The 15,303-nt window shown below is 45.7% G+C and overlaps 1 protein-coding gene across 1 annotated transcript in view; it reads right to left on the bottom strand.

Moving 5' to 3' along the window:
- LOC147009835 (interferon-induced transmembrane protein 3-like) overlaps positions 1–7,127 on the bottom strand; it is a 116,184-nt gene extending 109,057 nt beyond the window's left edge. Inside the window, exon 1 of the mRNA XM_085862635.1 lies at positions 7,070–7,127. The gene's annotated coding sequence lies outside the window, so the exon portion shown is untranslated. The remainder of the gene's footprint in view (positions 1–7,069) is intronic.
- Between the last annotated feature and the right edge of the window lie 8,176 nt (positions 7,128–15,303).

The following is a 15,303-nucleotide window of genomic DNA, read 5'->3' as shown; positions in this document are numbered from 1 at the left end:
AACATTTTGATGAGAATATAAATTGTTCATCTACTATCTCCTAAAGGTGCAGCCATTTTTACAAGACTTTTTACATCACAGGGAACTGTGCATCTGGTAATGGTGAGCATCAGCCACGGATTATGTCTTGCACGGTAAAACCGCATCATCTGCAAATAACAAGTCTGTCTGCCACCCAGCCAATTGTTCCCGCTGATGCAAACCAATCAACCAGAAGGCACCGTTCGACGGATGAATCGAAATATGCAGAGTGTGACGAGCACTCCCCTGATCTCCAATGGATGTAAAGTCCTCCAACCCGTAGGTTTCAGTCCGGCGACTGTCAAACAGACAAAGATTTTATGGTTGGCGTTGGTTAAGCATCAAACGGAACCACCAATCCAGATTTCGGGCTTATTTACCCTCATCAGGACAGCATACCAATAAATATCTAACCAATGATGACCACATTAGTCATTTCACTTTTGATTGAACTATTGCTATTTCTACAAAAGATCTATCCTACAATTCTCAAACATACACACTCGCAAATAATTGCCTCATTTTATGTAGTAGGATTTATTAACATGCCAATTTAAAATCAAGGACAAATATTGATTGTGGAGTTGCAAATTTAACTCTTTAGATTCCTTTTGCTATTTGCCATCACCAAATCCCCAACAAAAGAAAGTGAATATGAAGTGTATTGCTTGGACAATACAAAGGGGAAAAAAAATGATCAACAACAGAGCAGTAAATAAATTCACAATTTCAGCAAAGCTTTTGTTTAATAATTAATGAAATTAATTCCTGAGAGAGTTTTGAAATTATTACCAACAAAAATAAAGTTACTCAATAGGGATACATTTAATTTGAAATAAAGATGTAACGAAAACTGATCTGCATTTTAAACAAAAACAGATGTGGCTGTGGTTAGCATAAAAGCACTATGGCAGTGGTCAACCACAAATTTCTACCACTCTCTTTCCTTCATTTGCCTGATTATCCATGAAGATTGTAATAATTATGATAAAAATAAGGATTCCATCTTTGTTGGACGAGACAAAGAACAATTATTGTTGTGAGGTAACAAATGATGGAAAGGATCGTCGCAGTGATGTTCAACGCTCTGGCCGTCGATGCATGCTTGGCGGCACTCATTGGGTCATTCATTTGACGTCTGTCACGAGACTGATGGAAAAAGATAAAGTGGTAAGAAAAAACAAAAATTACATCATGGAAACAAGGGTTTCAAAAGTTCATGAAAAATCATTCAAAGTTCCACTCATCATCCCTCATATCCATCAAATAAATCTCTTGCCAGTATCCGATCTTGTTTCAGGATCACACAATCTTTCTTCAAAGGAGAAACTTTCCTTAACTAGAGAGTTGATAGAAAACGATACCCTGCACAGTGTTTAAGTATATACAGGAGGGTCTTGACGTTCGTGGGGGTTGCATTCTTGTTAGGGTTACAATACGCATTTGTTCCTTCAGTTGGATTCAAAACTCCAGACATTGAATCCAAAAAGAAATAGCTCATCCAAGGATTGAAGGGGTTTTGTCATCCCCTAAAATGTTTCTTCAACGAAAAACACATAATTGTTGCAGGAATTCTACACAGTATATCACTCTTACCCTGATGGAATACACCGTGGCCACATAACCAAGGCAGAATCCATTGAGAAAGACGAAGTTGAAGAGAGACCAGGCAAGGTAGTCCTTGGGAGGCTTCATGTGAGGTCTCGGTGCAGCATTTTGTACCATATTGACAGTGGTGTTTACATTATAGTCAGGATATGGTCTCTGGGGTTGCATGGAGATTTGTGGGTTGCCAGGGTATTGTCCCTGTGGTTGCATTTTGATTTCTGAAGGGAAGGATGAGAGAGATTTACAAATCATCTGTAACTTAAGAAACCTTGACACACCAACAGATAAACCTCATGATTTGTCAGACATTGTGGCCACAGGGGATTGCTTTGTGTGTGTAAGGACGTCACTTTTTTATTAGAAATATGCATGTCATCCTCTGTGCAGCCAAAATGGAACTACTGTAATGTGTAAAACTGCAGGCTGGCTGGTCAATCAAGTGGCTTGGCACTGCTGCTGGAGCCGCCCGCCATCTTATTGTAAACTATTCAATCGCAGTTCATTTATTTTATTGCTCTCTCAGAAAATGTTGGTATCACATAGAGAAACCGACATGTAGTAATCTGTTCCAATAGAAGAACCTCAACAACAGAAGAGGCCATTTGGCCCAATAAAGCCACCACTTGAATACTGAATTGCCAACCCATGGTAATTTGTTCGTGCTTTATCCTTTTTTATGCTGAGCGTCAAGCAAGGACGCAGCACGTACCATTTAAAAGTCTTTGGGACAACTCGGCAAGGGTTCGAACCACTGACTTCCCAGACTCGGGAGACTCAGAGCAGATACGCTAACCAATACACCACCAAGTCTGATTATGAATCGGTTGATGTTGAAAATTGTATTCAAATTTAATTCAATTCTTGCAAGTAGAAGTCAAATCCTCACAACCCCCAATCGATATTCACCCTGAACTTATTTTTGATTTTCGAGAAACATATTGAACAAGTGAAACTCATTTTTCTCGTTCTCACTTTCTTTCCGTTATGACTCACACCCATGATGTCATGAAGTGAACATTGCATTTATTTTCACTTCTTTGCTCATTGTCATTGAAAATCCAAAGATGGATTTTCATTGTTGCTTGATTATTGAGGCACAATGCAATAATGAGCACGAATGTAATATATCATGTAAAGTACGAGGAAATACAATGAACTTGGAGACAGAAGTAGACCATACACTTCATGAACACTAGATTAATTAAATCTATCAGTTTGTTTACTTAATTTCAGTAAGGTCAGGTCAGGTATGGGAGTATGCGCAGAAGCAGTGCGTCGCCGCATCCACTTTCTGGCGATGCTACAGGGACCTCCATCTGGCCATCCCCCAGGCAGATGCCTGGCCCATCCCTATCTCCTTGAGATGCCGATCAACCTGCTGCAACCACGAGGCATGTGGTTGGCCCGTTGGCCTCCTCCACTCACGAGGCTCCCTCACTGACAGAATTTAGTGAGCAAGATCAGTGTCAGGAAAACGAGCCACATGTCCATACAGCGGTAGCTGACACTCGCAGACTATACAGGTAACAAATCTCATCTGAGTCTCTCTCAGCAACTGCTCATTGGGCACATAGTCTGGCCAGTGATAGTCAAGGATTCCTCGAAAAGACCTGGTACTGAAGGAGTTAAGTCTCCTTCTCAGATTCTTGGTCAAAGTCCAAGACTAACATCAGTAGAGCAAGACTGGAAGGACAAAGGACTTAAAGACTTGGACTTTCGTCATCCTGCATTTGTTCCAGCAGCGCCACACCCCATGATCCAGTGATTCCATGACTCCCCAGGCCCGACCCAGACGTCTACCGACCTCTGGCTCACAACATGTGGAGACATGAATATCACTGCCAAGGTAAGTGAATCTATCCGTGACCTCAATCAACATCCTCACCACAAACAGGTACAGACAAGATAACAGCCTCCAATATGTCATTGAGAACCTGGATCTTATTTTTGACCCAGGAAACCCATAATCCCAGCAGCTCCGACTCCTCATTCAATGCCTCGAGGGCCCCTTTAAGGATATCCAGTGTCCCCGCAAAGATGACTGTATCATCTGCGAAATCAAGGTCAGAGATCTTGACATTCCCAAACGATGCATTACAACTTGATCTCTCCAACATTCTCCCTTGAAAGAAATCCATAAAAGTGCTGAAAAGTGTGGGGGTCAGGACACACCCCTGATGAACTCCAATAACAACTGTAAATAAGTATGAGGTGGAACAACCACATCTCACAGCACTCTTCGTACTAGAGTATAGTTCAGAAATCAAATTGATCAGTTTTGGTGACACCCCACGAAGACCATGAATCTTCCAGAGGGCATCCCGATTCACTCAATGGAACGCTTTGCGGAGAAGAACACAAGCTGCGAGCAGCCCCTGCTGAAACTCGTCTGAGTTCTGTGAGGACCCAAAGAGCAAGGATACGGTCAATCGTTGACCGCTTTGGTGTAAAGCCCAACTGCTCTGGATGCTGGTGCTCAAGGAGATTGTGGAGAACCCAATCAAGAATTACCGAGCAAAGACCTTGCCTGGTACTGAGAGCAGCGTCACCCCTCGGTAGTTGTTGCAGTCTTGGCGATTACCCTTCCCTTTCCAGAGAGGGACAACAAGGCACCTCTTCCAGTCAGTTGGCATGATGCCTGTGCTTAAAACAGAGCACAGAATTGCATGCAACAACACACATACAGCAGCCTTGAGAAGTTCAGCATGGGGGCCACAGATCCCAGGAGATTTATCCCCTTTCAACTGGTTCACTGCAGCTTTTGTTTCTACAAAAAATGGTGGTTTACTGTTGATTGTAGGGTCAGCAATAGGAATAGTTACACCCCTGACATCCAACTCAACAGCTGGTGGGTCAGCCTGGGACAGCTGCTCAAAGTAACCGGCCCACTTCGGACTCCTCTGTCAAGAGACACCACCCTCCGCTATAACTGTAGTACACCGAGGGATGGGCTTGGAGGAATGAAAGGCACAAATTCCTCTGTAAGCAGGACGAGAATAACGACCACAGGTGATGCTCTACCACCTCAGAGATTCCTCACACCTGGGCCTCCCTTTCCACCCTCAGTGCACGTACAGTTTTATGCCTCAACACCCTGAACAGCTCATTTCTGCTTTAAGCCTGGCCCTGTGACTGGTCAATGGTATAAATTGTTCCATGGGAGACAAAATTCTTCTTTACCTGATGGTGGGTTCCAAATTGAATGGATTTTCTGTTTTCTTTGCGTTTTTTTTCTGTGTTTTGCGGAATGAAGTGTTTTATGGTGGCCAAAGTGCAAGGAGAAATCCTTCCCCTAACCTCCAAAAAGATAACCAACTGCAGGAGGACATCTGAATATGGAGTTGGGAACTAGATATGGATGGCCGTTGGCTCACAACGAGCTCCTCCGCCCTTTGACAGGTTTTGTTTTTAATCCTGCTGGGTGTCCATATCCATACACCCTCCTCACCAGGAAACCTGCTGGGGAAGACGGTTTAGTCGCCGACAACCCGACCGTGAAACAGGTTAGTGCAGGTTTACATGGTACCTGTAGGAAGTCACACATTTGATCTGGCCTAACCTGACAGTAAGTAATTGGCCTGACTTAAGTTCACTGAAATGGGGGAAGACTTTGAGTGAGCCATCGGGACATCACAGGGTTTTTTTTTTAAAATCCTGTGAGTTTGGTGGAGTCGGCATATCCTGGGTGGAGGAGTGGATTAGTGGTGAAGCAGTTAGTTGGTTGGGAAATGAACACTTTTAACAGCGCTTTCACTTTCTGATGAGACCCTCGTGCAGACATCACAATTAATACACATGCACACAATTACCCATTCATACCTGATCTACAGTATCTCCCATTCCTGCCAATGTTCACATTCTCCTATATTCTCAATGCTTCTCGATACTTATCTAATTTCAGTTTATACGTATCTACTGTTTTTGCAAACACTGCTTTTGCAGGGAGACCATTCCATGCATTAATATATAATTACTCTTTCAGGAAAAGACACAAGTCTTGATATATCATCCAATTTAACTCCTCTTCTTTACTTTGAGACTCTGGCCCCTGGTCCTGTCGCTCTCCATTTTGCTGAAACAATTCTGCACTTGTTTTATCCTGTACCCCTCATTAGCTTTACCATATTGTTTCCTTTGTGGGATGTAAGATACTGAAGGTAGTTATTGAAATGTAAGGCTTTAGCATGGTCTTTTTGCTCACATAAGATAGCTCCTTTTTACCTGTATCAAGGACATCGTGTTTAGGTGAAGTTATCTTGTTCTTGTATATCTGAAAGGTTAGGTAGATGCAGTGATGGACTGGGACTAAAAATTGTGGATCGACCCACAGGGCATTTGCCTGAACTACCCTATGGCCAGTCCAGGCCTGGGGAGAGGTTAACTCGGTTAAGGGCGTCACGTAATCTGTCCTTCCTGTAGGAACCAGTGAGAGGACCCCTGAAAGGGTCATTTACTGTATATGAGGTCACCCCAAGACAAAAGGTAGCTCTTTTGTCCTCCCTCCCTCTGGTGTGTTCATATATATATATATATATATATATATATATATATATATATATATATATATATATATATATATATATATATATATATATCTTATATACCCTTGCGAGCCTGATATAAGAATAGGACCACATGTCCTGAAACTCACATTGATCAGGAACAAGTCATTCAAAGCACCCTTAGACCATGATTTTTTTTCAAGCCATGAACAAACTGGTACATCACAGATGATGAAGGTTGTGGTCAAGTTTCGTTGAAATTGTGTGTAGTTTCAGAGAAGAAAGCAAATACCTATTTTGGGGGATTAACCCCTCCCCCCCCCCAAGACCACCTTAATGAGTGCAGATTTTGTTGCGGTCAATACACCTTTATTAGGCATCACATGTGAAGCTTGTGGCTGAGTTTCATCAAAATTGTATGTTTCTTTCAAGCAATAATGACTGAAGTGTTTACAGACTGACTCAAGCACTCACTCACTCACCTCCAGACACTGCTCAATCCCATAAGCTCACTGGACTAAAGTCCAGGTGAGGTAAAAATGATAATTATAATCTTCATCTCAAAAAAATGTTTCTGGAAGGACATTTCTGACAATTTTTTCTATTACCCATGTAAGAATATTAACTGCAAACACATGTTATAAAATTGTAAGTCTTGTTTGTAAAAATGAATATTTACGTTCTATTTGTAAGCTTTGTACACCTGTAACTGTAATAAACAGGTGTGTGCATCACACTCGCAAAACCAATTTCAAACTCGTTCGTATTAACATGAACACGAGCACAAACTCACAATTATGTCGATATCGAGCATTTCATTGTTTTGGATTCAATCCAAACAACGTTTAAATTTTCATAATTATTGCTCTTGGCATTTCAGGTGAAGAGTACTTAAATAGCAGGAGAAAGGAAGAGAAAATTCAGAGGTGAAAAAATACCTTGGGATGAAACAAAAAAAGGAAACCGTTTTCTTCGTTACAAACTGGGATGTGATGATTCTCAAACTCTCCCCAAATGTGTGTGGATCATTATATAGTGTGTGAATCGTGTGTGTGTTCCGCCCACACTCATGACCTATTCATGTGTCAATTCTGATCACGAACACGAAATCCATCTGGTTCCTCCCTTTTTAATGCAAATCTGTAAAAGGAACACGGATGTTTTTTCCATCGACTGGAAAGACATCCTTAAAGACCTTGTAAATGGTATACTTAACAACTACCTATTTTAATTTGAGAAACAAAGGGCTGACATCAAGAAGAAACACAGACAAAGAGGAATCAGCAGGGGGTGGGTGAAGATGGGGCCTCTTGGACGAAGATCCAGGTTTTGGAATTTACACCCATTTTTGAGGCCAAATGCTCAGGTTGTGTAATTTGTGAAATATCAGTGAATCAGAGAAGTTTGTCAATACATTCTTCAAGCATTAGTCAGGTTTCCAGTAACCTGAAATTATTTTGTGTGTGATTCTGTATTCTATTGAGAAAACGGACACATCCATCGAGGGGAAGCGAAGAAAGATAATTATAAAAAAGCTTAAAAAAAAAAAAACATACAAGGCAAAAAAAATCTGCAAATGCAGCATGGATGTTAGCATTAAAATAGGCAAGGTCCATCCCAACATGTCTTTGATCACATCTATTGTTCTTTTCCTTTAATTCACTTTTCTGAACTTGCTCTCGACAAAGTTTTGAGTCAATCTGAATGTTGCACATCCTCAAAGTTTCCTTCTCACGACATCCTCATGTTGTGCTTGACAATGTAGTTGGAGGTGTTTCAAGAGTAAGAGTTGGAAGAGGAGACAGACATGTTTTTGTGCTTTCTTTGATACGTACTATGAATAGCTCGATTTACTTTTTTTTTTATTCACACTTTCATTTGGTTAAAAAAAAAGGATGTAGTTATGGACTCGATGTACTGCACATACGGAAGGTATAAAAACTTGTTCTATGGGTTATTTAAAGGTGACTGGTAAATGCAAATGTGAAATATCTGGTCGTCAGGTATTTCTGACAGATTGCTCACACCGTTTCCACACTCCGAGGATAAAGCATGCAACAAAGACAGTCATAGTTCCAGTTTTTCCACTCTTTTGATGTGACGAAACCCTTTTTGATGTATTTTTTTTTCCTCATTCAAGTTCTTGTTTGGTGAGAATTTTAGTTGGCACGTGTTTTTTTCTTTTTCTTATTTTATTTCCCCTCCGCCTATTGTGTTGAAAGGTGTCGCTTCGTACTTACGGCGTTTGCCTGTGTCTTTTACACAATTGGTTCACTTTCGGATTTGTCCTTTATGAAGATGTACTTTGACATTTACAATACAAACACAATTGTTATCCCCCCCCCCCCCCCCGGGAGGGAGAGAGCGGGATAGTGTAATCGTCTGGTTTCTTTGTCTGTCTGTCTGTTAGCAACTTTACGGAAAAACGGCTTTAGCAAACACTATCAAATTTAATCCACAGGTGGGCAATGAAACTTGGACGACCCCATTAACTTTTGGGTCCAATTGGATCAAAGGTCAAGGTCAAGGTCACGAAAAGATCAAAATCGTTTTTCGCTCATAACTTCATCAAAAATGATCTGATTTACTTCAAACTAAGCTTATAGTGAACCTTATTCTATTTTAGTCCATGGGCTGGGGCAGTTTCTGTGTGACTTTTATGTGCCCTAAGTTTCTCTTCATATTATTGAAGTAGACCATGTGGGACATCAAAAAAGTGAGGGTAGACATCTGGGAGCCTGGTCAGATTTGAGAAAATAACGTCACATTATCAAGCTTTTGCGTTCATGAGGCGACCAAAAATTTGGGGTATGGGAAACTAAAATGCTTATAACGCCACAACTGTAGATGATATAACTGCAAACTACCATTCAAAATATTTGTTTTTATTCACTCTACACGTGACAATATGTCATTATCTGATTATTATGCAAATTTGCTGTCCAGGTCAAAAGGTCATGGAAATCGGGGGTTGCTTAAAATCTGACCCACCGGAAGAAAAATGTGAGTTACAGGCTGCCTGTACTACTTGAGAATGTTTGCTGGCTGTCAGAGGTTGCCAAGACATATCTCTATCACATGATATCCATTGTATAAGAATTAACCCTTTTGTCACGAAAAGATCAACTTTGATAAATGGTGCTATTTCAGACATGTCAGAAATTCCAGTTTTTCCATCGTCTAAGTGTACATTATTCATACCATACAGGTTGGTGATTGTTTTGTTAACCTCTTTTAGATTATTGCTATACATACCAGCAGAAGACCCAGAGGAAATGACTTCTTGCTATTTCTGACAACGATGAACCATTTAACCCTTTTATTTCAGTTGTTTTAAAATAGGCAGATGATGAGTCCTCTATTTCTAGTCAGTTCTCATTATCTCCAGTCATTTGAGGCTTCTTTGGATTCCCACAACAGAGTAGTTCCACGTGGTTCTGTTAGAGGGCACTACCACTGATTCTAGTATTGACAGCTTGGTGGCAGCACTGTATAAGTGCATTTCCTCATGGGTGAAAGTGAAAGTAAAAATTGAATCGACATTACAATCTTCAATTTGACAGACAGTTCTCATGTTTTAACGCACAGACTACTTGTGGTAGGTGTTTTTATCTACAGAAAGGCTTAGACAAAATCAGTAGTATAATCAGCCTTCACTACACACCAGTGCACACATGCATACCCCATCAAGTACAGGAATGTAAACAGGCTCGCAAATGGTCGAGCAGTAACGCCGCCTGCCCAACGCAAGACTAACTAAACGTCTGTCCGATCTTCATTATCCCAATAGCATGTTTATCACCAGACAGCTTTCAGAGGGCTGAAAGTTGATTTATCCTGCCAAGATGTCAGATTATGTATGCCTTTCAGGTGTGTTATGACTATCAATAATGCTGCCATCACCCATGTTCATGAAATGCCCTTCTGGTTTGTTTCAGATGAGATGCAGAACACTGGTGTCAGCTTGGTTGGTGAAGCTGGTTGGAGACAGTGAATACCTTGATCTTGATAAATGCATCATTTGCAAATCTTTGAAAGAAAAAAACCTCACAAGCACTGAACAGAATTAACCCTTTTGTAATGAATACGTGAGGCTGCTGCAGAACGAAATGACCATGTTGCCAAAAGACTTCGCACCCTTGAAGATGAATTTGTCTATCATATGGACAATCTGTGTTACAAAGCTTACACTCACAAAAAAAATCGTTGGAAAATATCACTAAAGCTTCTGCCTCCACTTCTAGTGGCAGTGAAGAAGTCAGTCGTGAGGCATCATCACGCCGCTCTCACTCAAGCATCTCGCCGAGACCTGGACCTTCCAATGTACCGGACATGAGGGAGTTTCATGTGTCATCTGTGGAGACAAGAAGCATCATGGGGTGCATCAGAAATACCGCATATCAGAGTGCGACAGGGCCAGTAAATTCTTGGAGGCAACCGTAAGCTTTCAGGACGATGTTTACACTCGCACTTGTGACATACAAAGTGTTCGTGCAGTATTTGGTGCTGACTTATATTGCCACAATTTGTGTATTAAAAGTTATTTGCTGAACCATGAGTGTATATTTGAGAAAGGACAAACAGAAAAACCTGTGACTCACAAGCAACAAGCAGGGGAACAAGTAGTGAAGGACGTAGAGATTGGGATAAATCAAGGCTTTGGTTATGAACTAAGCTTTGTAAGAGACTGTGTGAACCGTGAAATTACATCATGTAAAAGAGTAACTAACAAGGAAGTAAATGGACTCTTACTTAATCACTTTGGAGATAGAATTATATTCTCTGTGCCTGAAGAGGCCAATAAGTCTGTGATGTTTTTTGGCAAAGATGTCAATCATAATTATCACCACAGCAAAACCCCACTCGAGAAGTTGCCACCTATAAGCCATGCCATAAAGGCCCATATTCTCAGGGCATATTATGCTACATATGTGATGACATCAATTCTCTCTGCAAATACGACTGAGCTGAATCCTCTCCTATACGATTTGAAGAGGAAGATGAACTTCTCCATCCAGATAAGGCCATCAGACCCATTCCCGAGGAATATGCTGTGCACTGTACTTGCTTGAAATGTGCGACAGAGAGATGTGCATGTCGAAAGAGTGACCTGCCTTGTTGCCAGTTCTGCAAGTGCCAAGGTATGGGAGATGAGAATGTTTGCTGTAAAAATCCAGCTGGTTGTATCTGAAACCGAACAGAACTCATATGTGACACTTACAGCTGCGTGGAAATGTACTCCTGGCATCTACATGTATTCCTTCTCCCATTATCAAATTGGCATGATTTGGAATAGTGACGACAGTCAGCAGTATACCTTAATTTGGATATAAACACCTAGACTATTACTAAAACTGAGCAAATTCAGCAGTTTATTTTTGCTGAATGGACTAAAGACGTTCCGAACCCCCCCCCCCCCTCTACAGGTGGTTGTGTGGTTGTTTTAGGACTTAGTGGGTTAACGACGTGGGAATATTGTAAGAAATCAGTAAATTAAGTGATATTTAGGCTTAAAGAAATAAGTAGTTGGTGATAGATCATATTCATACTGATGAAAATGTTTGATTACTTTATTTTGTGGCATGTGTCTTCCGCTGCAAAGGAAAATCAGCTTTTCTGAAATAGCACCATTTATCAAAGTTGATGTTTACGTTACAAAAGGGTTAATTCTTATACAATGCATATCATGTGATAGAGATATGTCTTGGCAACCTCTTAGAGCCAGCAAACATTCTCAAGTAGTACAGGCAGCCTGAAACTCACATTTTTCTTCTGGTGGGTCAGATTTTAAGCAACCCCCGATTTCCATGACCTTTTGACCTCTGGACAGCAAATTTGCATAATAATCAGATAATTACATATGTCACATGTAGAGTGAATAAAAACAAATATTTTGAATGGTAGTTTGCAGTTATATCATGAATGGTTGTGGCGTTATAAGCATTTATTTTCCCCTACCCCAAATTTTTGGTCGCCTCATGAACGAAAAAGCTTGACATTGTGACATCATTTTCTCAAATCCGACAGGGCTCCCACATGTCTACCCTCACTTTTTTGATGTTCCACATGGTCTACTTCAATAATAATTTGCTTTTTTGCACAGTCTCTGCAAAGATGACTCTATCATCTGTGAAATCAAGGTCAGAGATTTTGACATTCCCAAATGGGGCACCGCAGATTGAGCTCTCCGACATCTTCCCCAGAATCCAGTCCATACAAGTGCTGAAAAGTGTTAGGGACAGTACACACCCCTGAGGAACTCCAGCAACAACTGGAAATAAGTCGACATGGTATCACCACATCTCACAGCACTCCAGTACCAGAGTATAGTTCAGACATCAGATTGATCAGTTTTGGTGGCACCCACGCACACCAAGAATCCTCCAGAGGGCATCCCGATTCGCAGAATCGAACGCTTTGCAGACATCAACATCGGCTGCAAGCAGCCCCTGCCGAAACTCTTGTCTGTGTTCAGTGAAGACCCAAAGAGCAAGGATATGGTAAATCATTGACCTCTTTGGTGTGAAGCCTGACTGCTCTGGGCGCTGGTGCTCAAGCAGATGGTGGTGAACCGTCAAGAATTATCCGAGCAAAGACCTTTCCCTGCACGAAGAAGAGTGTCACCCTTCGGTAGTTGTTACAGTCCTGGCGATCACCCATCCCTTTCCAGAGAGGGATAACAAGGCCCCTCTTCCAGTCAGTGGGTATGATGCCTGTGTTCCATGCAGAGCACATAACTGCATGCAACGTCACGAGTGCAGCATTTCCACCAGCCTTGGGAAGTTCAGCATGGTTGCCACAGATCTCAGGAGCTTTCCCCTTTTCAAATGGTTCAAGGCACCTTGTGTTTCCACAAGCGAAGGGAGATAACAGTTGACAATCCGAGTGGTGTTTGTCTCTGGAGACCTTGGCTCTGGACACGTCAAAACAGTGTTTATGTCCGGATGGGAATTTGTCTCCGGACGTGAGTTTGTCTCCGGACACGTCTGGGCGGTGTTCGTCTCCGGACGTATCCGGGCGGTGGTCATCTCCGGACGGTGGTAGTCTCCGGACGCGTCCGGCGGTGATAGTGTCTGGAGGCGTCCGGGCGGTGTTCGTCTCCGGACGCGTCCGGGCGGTGTTCGTCTCCGGACGCGTCCGGGCGGTGTTCGACTCCGGACGCGTCCGGGCGGTGTTCGTCTCCGGACGCGTCCGGGCGGTGTTCGTCTCCGGACGCGTCCGGGCGGTGTTCGTCTCCGGACGCGTCCGGGCGGTGTTCGTCTCCGGACGCGTCCGGGCGGTGTTCGTCTCCGGACGCGTCCGGGCGGTGTTCGTCTCCGGACGCGTCCGGGCGGTGTTCGTCTCCGGACGCGTCCGGGCGGTGTTCGTCTCCGGACGCGTCCGGGCGGTGTTCGACTCCGGACGCGTCCGGGCGGTGTTCGACTCAGGACGCGTCCGGGCGGTGTTCGACTCAGGACGCGTCCGGGCGGTGTTCGACTCAGGACGCGTCCGGGCGGTGATCGACTCAGGACGCGTCCGGGCGGTGTTCGACTCAGGACGCGTCCGGGCGGTGTTCGACTCAGGACGCGTCCGGGCGGTGTTCGACTCAGGACGCGTCCGGGCGGTGTTCGACTCAGGACTCGTCCGGGCGGTGTTCGACTCAGGACTCGTCCGGGTGGTGTTCGTCTCCGGACGCGTCCGGGCGGTGTTCGACTCCGGACGCGTCCGGGCGGTGTTCGTCTCCGGACGCGTCCGGGCGGTGTTCGTCTCCGGACGCGTCCGGGCGGTGTTCGTCTCCGGACGCGTCCGGCGGTGATAGTGTCCGGAGGCGTCCGGGCGGTGTTCGTCTCCGGACGCGTCCGGGCGGTGTTCGTCTCCGGACGCGTCCGGGCGGTGTTCGACTCCGGACGCGTCCGGGCGGTGTTCGTCTCCGGACGCGTCCGGGCGGTGTTCGTCTCCGGACGCGTCCGGGCGGTGTTCGTCTCCGGACGCGTCCGGGCGGTGTTCGTCTCCGGACGCGTCCGGGCGGTGTTCGTCTACGGACGCGTCCGGGCGGTGTTCGTCTCCGGACGCGTCCGGGCGGTGTTCGTCTCCGGACGCGTCCGGGCGGTGTTCGTCTCCGGACGCGTCCGGGCGGTGTTCGTCTCCGGACGCGTCCGGGCGGTGTTCGTCTCCGGACGTATCCGGGCGGTGGTCATCTCCGGACGGTGGTAGTCTCCGGACGCGTCCGGCGGTGATAGTGTCTGGAGGCGTCCGGGCGGTGTTCGTCTCCGGACGCGTCCGGGCGGTGTTCGTCTCCGGACGCGTCCGGGCGGTGTTCGACTCCGGACGCGTCCGGGCGGTGTTCGACTCAGGACGCGTCCGGGCGGTGTTCGACTCAGGACGCGTCCGGGCGGTGTTCGACTCAGGACGCGTCCGGGCGGTGTTCGACTCAGGACGCGTCCGGGCGATGTTCGACTCAGGACGCGTCCGGGCGATGTTCGACTCAGGACGCGTCCGGGCGGTGTTCGACTCCGGGACGCGTCCGGGCGGTGTTCGACTCCGGGACGCGTCCGGGCGGTGTTCGACTCTGGGACGCGTCCGGGCGGTGTTCGACTCCGGGACGCGTCCGGGCGGTGTTCGACTCCGGGACGCGTCCGGGCGGTGTTCGACTCCGGGACGCGTCCGGGCGGTGTTCGACTCCGGACGCGTCCGGGCGGTGTTCGACTCAGGACGCGTCCGGGCGGTGTTCGACTCAGGACGCGTCCGGGCGGTGTTCGACTCAGGACGCGTCCGGGCGATGTTCGACTCAGGACGCGTCCGGGCGATGTTCGACTCAGGACGCGTCCGGGCGATGTTCGACTCAGGACGCGTCCGGGCGATGTTCGACTCAGGACGCGTCCGGGCGATGTTCGACTCAGGACGCGTCCGGGCGATGTTCGACTCAGGACGCGTCCGGGCGATGTTCGACTCAGGACGCGTCCGGGCGATGTTCGACTCAGGACGCGTCCGGGCGATGTTCGACTCAGGACGCGTCCGGGCGATGTTCGACTCCGGGACGCGTCCGGGCGATGTTCGACTCAGGACGCGTCCGGGCGATGTGCGACTCAGGACGCGTCCGGGCTATGTTCGACTCAGGACGCGTCCGGGCGATGTTCGACTCAGGACGCGTCCGGGCGATGTTCGACTCAGGACGCGTCCGGGCGATGTTCGA

Source organism: Eptatretus burgeri, chromosome 17 (assembly GCF_056783735.1).
Source record: "Eptatretus burgeri isolate ZD-2024b chromosome 17, Ebu_testis_v1, whole genome shotgun sequence".
NCBI classification, from domain to species: domain Eukaryota; kingdom Metazoa; phylum Chordata; class Myxini; order Myxiniformes; family Myxinidae; genus Eptatretus; species Eptatretus burgeri.
Note: the sequence above shows the minus strand (reverse complement) of the source record. Positions and strands in the feature narration are given on the sequence as shown.